The sequence below is a fragment of the Canis lupus genome, chromosome 22 (assembly GCF_003254725.2).
Source record: "Canis lupus dingo isolate Sandy chromosome 22, ASM325472v2, whole genome shotgun sequence".
Taxonomy (NCBI): Eukaryota; Metazoa; Chordata; class Mammalia; order Carnivora; family Canidae; genus Canis; species Canis lupus.
Window position 1 is genome coordinate 33233107 of NC_064264.1, and position 15147 is coordinate 33248253.

The 15147-nt window shown below is 36.4% G+C and overlaps 1 long non-coding RNA gene across 1 annotated transcript in view; it reads left to right on the plus strand.

Moving 5' to 3' along the window:
• LOC118351991 (uncharacterized) overlaps positions 1-15147 on the plus strand; it is a 79079-nt gene that overhangs the window by 50732 nt on the left and 13200 nt on the right. The window contains exon 3 of the long non-coding RNA XR_004808343.2: positions 1288-1432. This is a non-coding gene — a long non-coding RNA (uncharacterized LOC118351991). The remainder of the gene's footprint in view (positions 1-1287; positions 1433-15147) is intronic.

The window sequence follows — 15147 nt, forward strand, 5'->3', positions numbered from 1 at the left end:
AGACTTCCCATTTCCAGTTTTGAGGCAAACTTGTGCCACACCAAAGAGAAAGCTCAGCTCCTACTTATCTTATGTTTACTTCATTGACTTTCCCAGACACCATGATGGGGGTAGGACTTACTTATAGAATGAAAGACTTTCTATTTCTATTTATAGAAATTATAAAATCAATCTTTCCTTCCTATCTTGCTTTTTTTTTTTTAAGATTTTATCTATTTGAGAGAGAGAGTGTGTGCATAGGCACATGAGTGGGGGGAATGGCGGGAGGAGAGGGAGAAGCAGATTCCCCATTGAGCACAGAGCCCCTGATGCAGAGCTCAATCACCGGATTCCTGGGTCATTACTCAAGCCAAAGGCAGCCACTTAACTGACTGAGCCACCCGGGTGCCTCTCCTTCCTGTATTTAATGGTAGAGAAACCATTGAATCCCAGAGCACTTAAATGAGTTGTTCAGAGTACACAGGCCTTAGGGTATAGTTCATACCAAAAGCAGAGGTGAAGACCCAAACACCCAGTATAATCTTTGGATTAACATGCATACAGTAAAGTGATTGCTGTAAAATTATCACAGAAGCAAGGAGAATATCATTCATATTTGAGGGAATGATTAAACAACTTAAGCTGACTACTCTCTGCATTTCAACAATATTTATGCTATTAACTTAATATTTTTTCAGTTTTCGGCATATGAATCCAGTCACTGTTTCTGTTTTTAAATCTTGGACTGTAACTTCTTACTTAAATAAATAGAAGACTTGAGAGGTTGCATGACTTATTCAAGGGCATGTAGCTGCCAAGCAGACCCCAGAGAACTGAATCCTCTTCTGCAACTTTCTCCTGAAATACATTTTATTTGGAGACTTCCTCTTAGCTCCAAGAAATACTGGACTTGGGAATCATGTAGGAGAGGACAATTGGAGGTTGATGCTGTAAGGCACAGTAGCTTTCTCTCTGTCTGCTCCAGTAGCACCAAGGCTTCAGAAGTTTAGGAGAGGACAAACTTAGAAGGGCCCTTCTAGAGCCAAGGGTTTTACCACTGTTGATAATGCATTATTTAGGGCAATGATCAGTGCCAGGATGTTTTGCCAAAAGGCCATGCTGTCACACTGCACGAAGCCTAAAGGTTATTTTGGAAGTCCCTGTGCTTACTGACTTTCATAATAGTAGATGGTCTGTGTAAAGAGAATAAAACGAGATGGGTTTTTATCAAAGATAAAAATGTAAAAGCTTGTATATTCAAAAATCCTCTGAGCAGGAATCCGTAAGGTCATTTCTCTGGTTTTAAAGCCAGACATACACTGGAGCATCTTTCAACCTAGTGCCAAAATCTGACATGGAACGGCAGAGTGAATGCAGCCAACTACAGCAGAGTACAAGAGGAGTCACACGGGTCACAGCTACTCGGCACTTAAGCTGCTTTTGCGAACTGCAGGTAAGCGACTTGCTTGCCATACACGTTGGTGAACACAAATAAATTGACCAACAGGAACTCCATGCTGCTAAGTCAGAAGATTTCAGCCTTCCAAGAGCCGAAATAGTAATACATGGCAAGCTATAATAACTTATTATGGTTTTAGGGCCTGGACATTTCATGGGCATGAAGTATACTATCATGAACCCTAAGAATTTGTGAGATTATCTCAAGTTAGTGCAATAGTACATCTTGCCACCATTGACATAGGCATGCACTGTTCTGCCTGAGGCATTAGATGCTTAATTTGGTCAAATTCAGATCCTATAATTTGAATCCAAGCCAAACCACAATCAAATCATAAAATTTCCAAATCTGCCACCATCTTGGAAATTCAGATGCTGGATAGGGGAGCAGGAAATGACTATATAGGGAATAAATGGAACTTGTTTTAGTGAATTTTACATCTGGTTCTTATGTGAGGCCATCAGTCCATTAGATATAATTTAAACATCTTGATTAACATTTCATTACCTTACATGACTGCTAGAAAAAAAAAAAAGTGTCTCCATGCGCCACGCATACCAAAATATCCTAAACTCCTTTGAGTTTGGAGGAGCTAAATATAGTGCTCCCAGGCCACTTAGATGGTGTCTGAAGTCTGCTTGATGTTAAGGTAAAAAATAAACCTAAGAAAAAGGGATGTTTTTCTATGCTTAGATATTAGGACGCACTAGAAGCATGGACTGCTTTGGCAATCCCTGTCGGACCTCCCCGGTGTCTGAGGAATTGTACGCTCCTTTCTAAATCCTTTCGGAAATTGCCAGTTTGATAGAATAACATTGCAGGAAACCACTCAAATTGAACATATTTGTTGTTTTATGTTCTGCCAAGCAAATGTCAGAACAATGCCAGGAGACCAGAGTGGCTCGAAATTGGAGGGGGCAGCGGGGGAGGTGAAGGGAACAAGGAGCAAAAGAGACAATGAGATTAGAATAAAAAGTTATTTTAATGGGGAAGTTTAAACCCATAAAACAAACGCTTGCTTTTGAGAATTAAAAGCAAAAGAGATTGCGTCTTCTCAACTGTCTTGTGGTCAACAGCATGACGTCCAATCTGAGAATTTTTGTTGTAGAATTTCATTATTGTGGTCCATAATTTTCTGGTAAATCACTATCCACTGATCAATAGGTTGCCAACAATGAAGACTAAATTGAAGGCTGACTTGGAGGACTCATTAATGGAGCCTATTCTTCCAGTTTTATGCCATCTAGCTTGAATATGAATCTCCTTTACCACTGGGACTTTTTTTACTTTGCATTTTTCAATTACACAGCGTGTCATATAAATCATCTTAATTAATTAGGGACAACAATTTGCCATAATCATTTCTTCAGTCTCATGTTTGAAGTCCCAGGGAAACTTTTATTTTTCCTACATCTGCCAGTGTAATAGAACTTACTGGTAGTGATTCCGAATAAGCAGGAATTTATTTTTCCAGAAAGATAGGTGTGGGGAAGGCTGCAAGAACGACTGTGTTAGCTTTACCTTTTTTTCCTTTTTTTTAAGTGGCTGACTCATAAATTAGGAACTTGATTCTCTCTCCCTGGATTTGGATGGTTTCCTAATGAGCAGAAGGGCTGTTTTATTTATTTATTTACTAACCGATGTGGATTCAAACCCTTGATAGCACGTTAACACCTTAGTGACTGCAGTATATTAGCATGACAGGCACACAGTGCTGGTTTGGTTACCAGGGAAAAACTTTTTGCCTCATCTCCATTCAAGTATTGAACCCTGAGCCAAACATATGCTCTCTATTTTTGCCAGGTTATCATTACATTTTAGCACATAGAATAAATTTGATACTGACTAAAATTGAATGCTACTATAAAGTAAATAAATGTACTTTCTTTTCCACAGCAGTTAAAAAAATGAAACAAAACTATAGCTTCCTTTCTAAAATATCTAAACATGTCTATCTGAGCAGCAGCCAAATAGTGAAAACTCTATCTTTTTTTAAGATGTGTAATAACACACCCAGTAAATTGTTTAAAAGTCAGAATTTGGATTAATTACATAGTCTTTGGATTAGTATTAATGTTTGATCTTAGATATGTATTCATCTAATTGCTCTGAAATTTTATTTTATTGTGATGTGCATGACAACATATTTTACATTCTCTAAGAGCCACTAAGAGCCATTATGGTTAGGTTTGATGGTAAGTGTTATTTTTACTTAGCGAGTACAAATGGATGTGTACAGGAAGTGAAGGGAGTTGTCCAATATCACATACAATCACACAAAAGCTATACCACTGGAGATAAGAACATCTAGAACTTACTGTCAAAGCATAGCTAAATAAACACACACTTGTGATCTCATTTTTTTTTTCCTGCACTCACATGATTGCTTCACCAAAGAAGCAAGAGAATAAGAGAATCATTTGCTGCCTTCACAGGCCTTCAGGCAAAGGGAGTAAAGTGATAATTACACACAGTTTATATAAAGAGTCAGTCCAGTCTTCCTGGTAGGCAGAGTAGGTGCTCACATATGTTGTGTGATTTGAGAGAGAGAAAAATTTCTCCTTGTTATGTATCCTCTGGGCTGCTTGTATCAAGGGTAGACAGCTTCAACAAAGGGTGAACTCTCTTCACAGTTTTCTATCACTCCTCATTGCAAGTCACCCTGGAGAGCACTCCAGTCCCCTACCCCATCGACTCTGCCTTTGTCTGGTTTGGTTTTTCCCTGGCTCTCAGATCAGGTTCTCCTTCCTCACAAGATCTTCTCTTTGCCCTCACTGTGACCTTCAGCGAAAAATGAGTTTTACATTTTTAAATAGTTGGAAAAAAGGATCAAAAGGTAAACATTTCATGATATATGAAAAGTATAAGAAATTCTAAATTCAGTGCCCATAAATAAAATCTTTTGTTTACACATTGTCTATGTCCACTTTTGCTATGTAATGACAAAGTCAAGTAGTTGTGATATTTCTGTGTAGCACCAAAGCCTCAAATATTTCCCATCTGGCCCTTTAAAAAAAAAGAAGTTTGCTGACCTCTGCCCTAGACTCCACAATCAAGTAAACTGATGCCCTTAAGTGCTCATAGCAGGACAGTGGCTAACTGTATATCTTCTCTACTACAGTTTAAGCTTCATGGGGTAAGCTTATTTTGCTCAATATAATATCTCCAGCACTTACAAGAGAATGCCAGAGCATGCAGTAAGTGCTCAATAATGAGATGTCAAATTAACCCTTCCTAAGAATGTTCTAAGAATGACTTTGTAAATAATATGATTTATAATGAGTTATTCCTTTATCAGTCAGTTAAAAATTATTTTGTGGGTAATTCTGTACCTGGTTAAAACAAACAACAAATAAACCAACCAACTACAGATAAAACAGGTGGTAATTTCAAAAAGAGCTATTACCTAGAGTGAATCTATATTATTTCTTATCAATGACCAAGTGAAACAGGGTTAATATTAGGTATAGGATTTTTTTTTTCATTTATTCCAATCACCCCTTTTTGAGGATTGAAGGAAGAACTAGAATTTAGTGTTAGAAGTTAGTGTGTATTTCTGGCTATCTTGGAGAGTCTTCTAATTAAAATACTGTTTTACCCCTTAATAAACACAGATTATAACTTTTCTAGATTCATGACATTGTTACTAACACACAGAAAGAAGATGCATTGGTCTGTAACTGACTTGTAGGATGGCTAAGTGGCCACAAAACATGAAACCTAAAGGTAGTAGATACTAACTGTGTTAGTTTGTAAAGGCTGCCATAATGAAGTAACCCAGACCAGATAGTTTCAATAACAGAAATCTATTTTCTTACAGTTCTGGAGGCTAGAAATCTGAGATCAAGGTGTGGCAGGGTCAATTTCTTCTCAGGCCTCTCTCCTCACTTTGTAAATGACCATATCCCTGTGTCCTCACATCTGCATACATATCCTATTCTCTTCTTAGAACGACATTGGTCATATTGGATTAGGGCCCACCCCAACGACACTATCTTAACTACCAATTTAATGACCCTCTCTTCAAATACAGTCACATTCTGACATTCTGGGGATTAAGACTTCAGCATATGAATTTGAGGTGGACACATCTGAGCCGATAATGCCAACTAAAATGTTCAAGAAAATCTTCATCTACAGATGTTTGTCGAGCCCAGAAAAGAGCACACCAGTAAACCACACCCAAACTCTACTACTTGGGATAACAATCTTTCTGATAAAGAAGAAATATATCTTGGACTTTAATGTGCAATACAAAAATAGGTTTACTAATTCAGGTTTATAGTTTTTGTTCATATTTGCCCTCCTTGCTCAAGTAATTGATTCTTTGATAAGCAGTATCCTAGTAAATGTAATGGTAGCCTATCAACATGCACAGTATCATATCATTTCCAAGTATCTAAGTAACTTTAGTGCCTCAATGAAATACTTTGGTTCAGTATATTCACTCTCTTATTCATCATGACATTTAAATGACATGGTTGTGTGAGGTCACTCAAAGGCATGATTAAGGGAGGGATTTACTGAATAACTCTCTTCAGTGGGACTTTACTTTTGTTGGCATTAGCCCTTTGCCATGCAGATATTTTTCCTAGAGGATGACTTTTCTCTTTTCTCTGCTCTTCAGTCCCTGGGGCTTGGGTCTGATTTGGACTGAATACTGTAGTATGAACTCAAAGCATTCTGAACACCTTTTGATTTGCTAGAATTGCTTCCATAAAGTTTACATTGATATCAAGTTGACCTACCTGTTTCCCAAAGTTTGCAGTTAGTTTCAAAGAATGTATAACTAAACTTCAAACTTCTAATAAGGTCCTTCCAAAACCTTGAAATTTAAAGCTTTCTTCTATCTCCTTTCTCAACAAAAAAAATCCTTATTTCTTCTCTCTCTTTCAATATCTCTTCTGTTTGGAGACCTAAAATAGCTCTTAGAAGAATTCTGAGGCTTAGATGTTTTAGTAGGCCTCTAAAATGGACACATTTTCAATTATGCCCAGAAACTACCCACCAATGTATCAATTATCCAAAGATATTTTCTTCCTTCCTCTTTCCTGTCCTTTTCCTCCTTCTTTTAAACAAATTTATGTTTTTTTAAGAAACCCATGTTTCTTATTTCAGACAATTGTTATTTCATTTACTGATTCTAATATGTAATTAAAATATGTGAAAAGAAGAATTATGGGTAGGATACACATGAATACATGCATGGCTAGTACACAGACCGTATTGGAATACTGAAAATTAATAGCAGTGAAGGGTTTGGAAGGGGCTTGAACTCTGTGGCTTTTGTTTGTTTTTTTGTTTGTTTGTTTGTTGGTTGGTTTTTTGTTTTTGTTTTTGTTTTTAATGAGACAGCTCTAACTCAAATACAGCAAAATATGATATCTGTTTAACCTGTGTGCCTATTATATTATGTACTTTTCTCTATACTTGAGTTCTTTTGAGCATGAGAGTTGAACTGAATTCTTCATTATCTTTCCTTGACTTTGGGCCATCTCTAAAATCTCTCCTGTGCCAATGACTGGAGCACCATTCAGTGTTGCTGCTGGACTGAATGAGTGGTCAGTCTATTTGGGCTTTCCTGTGAGTTGTATTTTTTTTTTCTTTTGGTCATCAATAATTCTGCCAATGATAACATTGTGTCTTTTAAATGGAGAGAAATGAGTTTGCCAGGAGGGACATGGTGGTTCTAATGAAGGCGGATGAAGCGATTATGTCTCATAGAGTCAGGACTGACCACCAATAGTTATCTTCAGTTCTCAGGGTGAATCATGAAGGTTTTCTAATATTGACTCAAGAATAATCCCGCTTTGTTACACAATATTTGAGATGGAAACTGTTAGCATGAAGTTCATTCCACAACAAACATTTCTCCCTCCAGTACCTACAGAAGCCCTTCCTTCATGGTCTTAAATGGAACCTTCCTTGCAGTCTTTGTTTCTAGACATGCCACTCTGAACAACTATCTGTGCCGTTTCTTGTCTTCTAACTGTAATGACTACTCTCACCCTGATATAAAGCTGCATTATGTTGTTAACTTATGCCCAACACAAGTCTGTAAGTGGGATGCCAATGATTAGACAAGAAATGTAAACTTTTTTTTTTTTTAATAAATCTGGCATTTTCTTGATTAGCAATGGAGAAAGACTCCAGGCTTTACCACTTGGGCTTAGCACCCTGAACTCTAACTTAGAGTTATATTATAAATCTTTTATTATTATTATTTTCAATCCTGGGTAGATAGTAGGTCCCTAGAAGTATTTGTTCATTGATAGATTCAATGTCATAAGTACATATATTCTTTCTTAAATAATCACCAATATTTCTTTGCTTTGTTCACTTTATATTGAACATACATGTCATCTTAGGATGTTTTACATACAAAATTTAATGTAAAATTTCAAATAAGATTAAAATAATAGTACTAGTAGCAGACATGGCCTAAAAATAGAATTTGAAATTTTGTTCTTGAATAAGTTTAAGTTGTATAAATGCCATGTTAAGTGTTAAGAGTGAGTAAGTTGGTGGCTTAGCGGTTAAGCATCTGCCTTCAGCCCAGGGCGTGATCCTGGAGTACCAGGATTGAGCCCTGCATCGGGCTCCCTGCATGGGGCCTGCTTCTCTCTCTGCCTCTCTTCTCTCTGTGTGTCTCTCATGAATAAATAAATAAAATCTTAAAAAATAAAGAGTCAGTAAAAGTGAGTAAGTGAACAGGTAGTATAATTTATTTATCTGGAAGTTTTCAATACAGATGATAATTCTAGAATAAATTTTTCTTTTTATTGGGAAATCAGAAGATTAAATATGAAGAAAATGTGCACTTTTAAACAGTCCTTTCAAAAAGCATAAGTAAAAAAACGAATACAGATTTTATTATTGCATTTTAAAATATTGACTCATCTGTGGTTAAATCTTATTTTCTCTGAATCAGTCCTCTTGATAGTCTGGCATTAAGATTTGCAACAAAGACTTTAAATTGTTTTGCTTTAAATGGATAGGAACATGGAAACTGAAATAAAAGCCTTTCTTCAAAGCCCATGAAGCATGAAACCATAATAGAATTCAATCTTATTTACTGAACACTCTCTCAATGCTGATTTATAGGAGCTTACGTTTGTTCAGTTTATAAAATTATGATTTTGGTGAGCCTGAGTTGTCCCAAAGACTTTCAAAATCATTGTTCTTTTGAATGAAAAATTAGTCATATGATTGATATTTCACTTAAATGATTTCTTGGGAGCTTGGGTGACTCAGTGGTTGAGCGTCTGCCTTTGCTCAGGGTGTGATTCCAGAGTCCCTGGATCAAGTCCCACATCAGGCTCCCTGCATGGAGCCTACTTCTCCCTCTGCCTATGTCTCTGCCTCTCTCTCTGTGTCTCTCATGAATAAATAAATAAATAATCTTTTAAAAAATGATTTCTTAATGTTCTTAATAATATGAGTAATTGACACAAGGCTGTCCTATCTATGAGATGTAGTCCTTTTCAGTACTCTTCCTGCCTCATGCATCTAAAATATACTAATCAATGAGCCAAAGTAAAGTCATCTTTATTTTGTTTTTTCTATTGAACTTCAAAATTATGACATACTGGGAAAAAAGGTATTCTAGAGATATATTTAACAAATACTTGTAAACTCACTATTTGGCTTTAACAAACCTTAACATTTAAAAATATTTGCTTCAAGGCCAACAGATCATAAGCCTGCTAGGTTTTTGAGAGGAACATACTGCCAAGAACATAGTGCTAAATCATGGACTATTTCATATATAAAGCAACCTTTGAGCCCCTAAGAAGAGTCTTCTCGAATGCCAATCTCAGGGGCACCTGGGAGGCTCAGTGGTTGAGCATCTACCTTCGGATCAGGTCATGATCCCAGGGTCTTGGGATTGAGTCCCACACTGGGCTCCCTGTAGGGAGCCTGCTTCTCCCTCTGCCTATGTCTTTGCCTCTTTGTGTCTCTGTAGAATAAATAAATAAACAAAATCTTAAAAAAATTAAAAAATAAAAAAATATTTCCTTCAGACCATGTTTCTGATTCCTCACGTTTGTTCTTGGGTTTTACTTTATGTGGACATATACCTAAAAGCAATGCTTTGCAGGTTTTAAAGTTTTATATGAATAGATTTGTATATCTTACTGTAGCCTATTTTTTAATGTACATTTAATAGATACAGTTCTACTTCATTTATCCCCACTTTGTAATATTGTACTTATTTTATAGTTCAGATTGTTTAATTTATTCTACTGTTGATGAATATTTAAGTAATTTATAATTTTGTGAGTAAATCATTATCATTGTAAAAATTATTTGTACATACCAAGGGTTTTTTGGGAGGGTAGGGATATAGTGGAGAGTTCTATTCCTAGAAGTGGAGTAATTATAACAACAACAACAACAAAGTAATTATAACAGTTTCTATTCTAAGCGATAAACTTTTGAGAATTACCATTTTCAAATATTCTTGACAACATTTGATATTGGTAGGCTTAACATGTTGCCAATTTGAAAGATTGCATCTTCTTATTATTTCCCTATGTATGGGCCTGATTATTTATGACTTTTGAATATACATATTCTCTCTCCATATATAATCAACTTTTTTATTTATAAGAATTATAGCTATTCAAAACTTTGTCCATTTTATCTTTTTTGGTTGTTTTATGTATTCCTTATATTCATTTTTATGCTTAGAATTATTTTTTCACAATTATTATTTTTACATTTTACTGGTAGCTTATTTTGCTGTTCAAGATATTTTTGTTTCAATGCTATCAAAGTTATCAATAGGGACTCCTGGATGGCTTAGCGGTTGAGCATCTGCCTTCGGCCCAGGGTATGATCCTGGAGTCCCAGGATTGAGTCCCACATCAGCTTCCTTGCATGGAGTCTGCTTCTCTCTCTGCCTATGTCTCTGCCCCTCTCTCTCTGTGTCTTTCATGAATAAATAAATAAAATCTTTTAAAAAAAAGTTATCAATACTTTCCTCTGATCTTTGTGCTTTTATGAAATTTGTGTCTAGGAAATCTTTTTCTAGCCCAACATCATATTCAATATTGTCCTATATTTTCTTCTAAAAGATTTAAATTTCAGCTTTTTGCATTCATAGGTTAAATTCACTTCAAACTTAATTTTTTATACAGTGTGAAGTAGTGTTTTAATTTACATTTTCCCACATAGAAAAATATTGTCCCAGCAGTTTATTTAAAAGTTCTCAGTGACTATTAATGCCATGTCTGCCATATATGTCTACTTGTGTGGATCTATGTCTGAATATTCAAAGGGCGGCTGCTATCAAAATGTCTGTTTAGGTCCTTGACGTGCCTAAGAATCAATAATTAATTTTCAGATTATTGGTTTATGGCTACATTGCTTGGCATTGACTTCTTCATGTGTTCCTCAATTCCAGCTTATTCTGTTTCAGGTTCATTTTGTCCATGTCATTTTTGAGCTTAGTTAAATTTACTTAATTTTTTTCTTTCATATTTTTGTTCATTACTGTGAGTCAGAAATCTTATATAGTTATTGCTTGAACCAAATTATGATCACTTGAGGCTGATCCCAGATGAGTATTGTCATATATTACACCCAGCTTTTTCTCTAAGAACATCTAAAAAATGCACAGGAATGCCACCCTCTTCCCCCTCCCTGCCCTCATCTTACTCCTACACATTCCTCTTGTGGCATCAGCATTTTGCTAGACATGCTGTTCTCTGCTGTTGACTGCCATGGCCCTCACTGCTCTTTGGGGGAAGGTACAAAGTGGTTTTTTTCCTGAGCATGCTCAGGTTCTCACTGCATAGCCAAGAGTAGTCATGGTTAATACTCTGGAAGTTTTCAAGAGGATGAAAGAGAACTTCACAAGTCTGTGATCATGGCTTGGAATCTCTCTCTCTCTCTCTCTCTCTCTCTCTCTCTCTCCTTTTAGAGAGGGAATGAGAGAGGGAGGGAAAAGGTAGAGGGAGAGAGAGAATCTTAATCAGGTTCCACACACAGCACAGAGCCCAACTCGGGGCTGGATCTCACAACCCTGAGATCATAACCTGGACCAAAATCAAGAGTCAGATGCTTCACAGACTGAGCCACCCAGATGCCCCTTGGGATCTCTTTTCAGGCATTTCTCTGCCTCACTCTGGGTCTAACTCCATGATGCCAGAGCTGCCTTACTTTCCATCATAGAGGTGTTCTGCTTATCTCCATCCCATGGAATTTAAGATAGGAGCTCTGGGGACTCCTAGGAAGATGAGAAATTTGCAATCCAGCATGGCATGGCTTCTAGAGTCTCTAGCAAAGAATTGGTTTCCTTGTCCTTTCCAGCTTCTAGAAGCTACTTGCATTCTTTGACTTGCAGTACCTTCTTCCATGTCCAAAGCCTGCAGTGGTGGGTTGAGTCTCTCTCACGTCATACTGCTCTGACACTGCTTCCATTGTCACATCTTCTTCTCTGGTCCTCTTCTACATTTAAAGGAGCCCTGTAATCTCATCAGATCCACTTTGGCAATCCAGGATAGTTTCCTTATTTTAAGGTCAGCTGCTTAGCAACCTTAATTCCCCCTCATCATGTAACAAAACATATACATGGGCTCTGGGGATTTGGACCTGGACATCTTTGGGAGCCATTATTTTACCCACTGCAGAGACAAACCGTGCTCTATGCCCAGGATTATAATGTCTGTAAAAAGGTCTGAGAATATGATTGTTTAGTATCAGTACTAAAGTACCTAAATTTAGTATATTTACCAAATTCTATGTTGTTTTAAATATCTTTACATGTGAGACATCCCTAGCTCTGTCCAGGTGGGCTGAGTAAATGTCTATAGCTGATGGCCATAAGTTGAAGGTAACATCAGATCATTATGTCTTTCAGATTTCAGGGTCTCCTCACCTGTCATCAGTAGGTAGCTGCTTCGGCAAGAGAACCTATACATACCTCCTCAGAGCAAGACACAATACACATGTAGAAGCGGTCTAGATCGCCTTTTAGGAAAGGATATACATGTATCAGAAATAAGATTTGCAGAGAACTACAGCTCCTAACAACACACCCAATTTAGAACTTTAAACTGAACAACCAGCCATTATGTTTGTAGGATTTATATTTGATTTAATTCTTTGTACCTGGCTCTTCCCTAAGGCCATGAATGGTGGTTGTTCATTTTCCTTCTTTCCCTAAACTATCCACTTCCAATGTTATGGGTTTTTTTTTACAGTACAATGAAAAAATCTGTTCCAAAATTATATTCAAGTCTTCATTTTAGAAGAGAGAAGACAACTTACATTTAAATGACAGTATTTTTTTTTTTTGCTTAAAAATTATTGAGGTACTATTTACGGTGTACCCAATACATATATATACCTATACATATGTGATAGGTTTTTAAGCCTTCTAAAAATTGTAAATACCTGCTTTCGTTCTCTATCTATGTCTAGACCACAGGCTCTGAACATGTCATCTATTTATATCCTATCTTACATTTCTCTACCTTAAATATTGTTAAAAAGACTTGCCAATGAGTCGACACCATTTCTGTTCTCCTCTTAAAACCCTATCTACTCTCTCCTCAAGGTTGTATAAGCTTCTTTCATACCCTGTAAGGTTTCTCTCTCACTTCCAGCTTTTCCTCAAGTGAGTCCATTTTGCTCATTCAAGCTATTTTTTTCCCTTTAATGCCCAGCCTGAGCTGCTATCTTTTGTCATATTAAAACCAAATACTAGGAATACATACGTACCAAGAATACATTTGATCTAGCTGCCTTTCTCTTTTTGCCTCCCACAGAAGCTATAAAGAACAGTTTATCTTAATTGTCTAAAAATATAAATTGCATGAGAGCAAGGATTGCATCCTTTTTACATTCTGTAACCTTCAAACAATTGTGTATAGAAAATGTTGAAGTGCTCAATTAACAAATGAATCAAAGCACTACCATTTCTTCCTTAAATGTCACATATTTTTACACAGCTAAAAATATTTTTCTGTGGTCTTGGCATTTTGTATGTGACATGGCATCTGCTCTAAAAGTAACAATAGAATTATAACAGACCTCTCAACTGCTATTTTCAGTAAACTATTTTGTCATTGTAAAATCTTTTGTTAAAATGCAAGAAAAGATAATTATTCTTTTTATCTTAATACCATTGTGAATAAAAATGCAGGGTACTTACAATAGAAAAATTATCATTGAACTGTCTAATGAGGTTGAGTGGAGGCATTTTTTTTAATGTGTTAATCCTCTTGGGACCACTTTTTTTTTTTTTTTTTTTTTGCCCAAGTTATTTCTGCCTCAATAACTTAAACATTGCTGCTCTGACCATAATCTGTCCTTCAGGCTTTTCTTTTAAGGGGCACAAATACAAAATCACTTCCTTTCCTGTGTAAATAGAAACTTGGCACTGCAGATATATCTGAATAACAGATTACCTAAACTGCCCCTGGGAAGCCTGGCACAACAGAATCAGACACAGGGACAGACAGTGACATTTGTTGAGGTTTTACAAGATTAAAACCCAGGCCCCCAAGTATTTTAATATTTCAGTTGCAGATCATCAAATTCAGTAAAAATCAAACAATGAAAAGTGATCAACTTCATTTGTATATGATGCCAAATAAATGCCTGGATTGCTTTTACTCCTATAAAACTAATGGGTTGGTTAATTAATTAGTAGGTTGCTTGCCAAATCGTAGAAACACAATACAGTTGATCTCAGAATTATGATTATAGAGATAAGAAAAGTAAATAGAAAATAGCTAATTAAACAGGGTAATTATGTGTTTAAAAACTGTGCTGGGAAATCAATCAGTTTCTTACCTGAGTGCTGGGGATGTGTCAGTATCAACTGAGTTTGCCATACAAATCCTTGGTTTCTAGTTTCCAAAATGCCTCTTCCAATTTTTCTTTTTATTTGTTTTTAATTTTTAATTTAAATTCAATTTGCCAACATATAGTATAACACCCAGTGCTCATCTGGTCAAGTGCCCTCCTTACTGCCTGTCACCCAGTTGCCCTATTCCCCCGCTCTCCTCCCCTTCTGCAGCCCTTTGTTTATTTCCCAGAGTTAGGAGTCTCTCATGGTTTGTCTCCCTCTCTAATTTTTCCCTACTTAGTTTCCCTCCTTTCCCTTATAGCCCTTTCACTATTTCCTATATTCCACATATGAGTGAAACCATATCAGTTTTTCTCTTTTTAAACAGTAAAACTGAAAGTGAGAATCAATAATTCTCATTTTCTCCTTTTCAAAATGATAACATCTTTCCTTTGATTTATGTAGAAGTTATCTCCCTAAAGTGTTATACACATGAGCATGTGTATTTGTATTGTATCTTCTTCTCCGTTTACTTCATCTTTAAAATCTATGCAAATATTTCACTCTGCTCCATAACTTAATCTTTATTTGTGTTTCCGTGAAAATACTGGTTTTCCCTCAAACTTTGAGTAAATTTGATTCTCCACAATAAAGCCCCTATGCTGCGATCTTGTCTTCTACCATCACAATCTGGGGCAGGTGTCTTCTGGATGGGCTCTTTCTCAGCAGAGCCCTCAACACAGGAGCCTTCTCTCTCACACCAGGGGGTAGCGGGTAGCAGCCAAAATTTGACTGCCTTTGGAAAATGGAGCCATGACAGAGGAGGAGGCTACAATTGGTTTTATATTTAAAGGTTTACAGATTAACTTTTGTCTGTTTAACAGATAATTAAAATGATCATTCATAT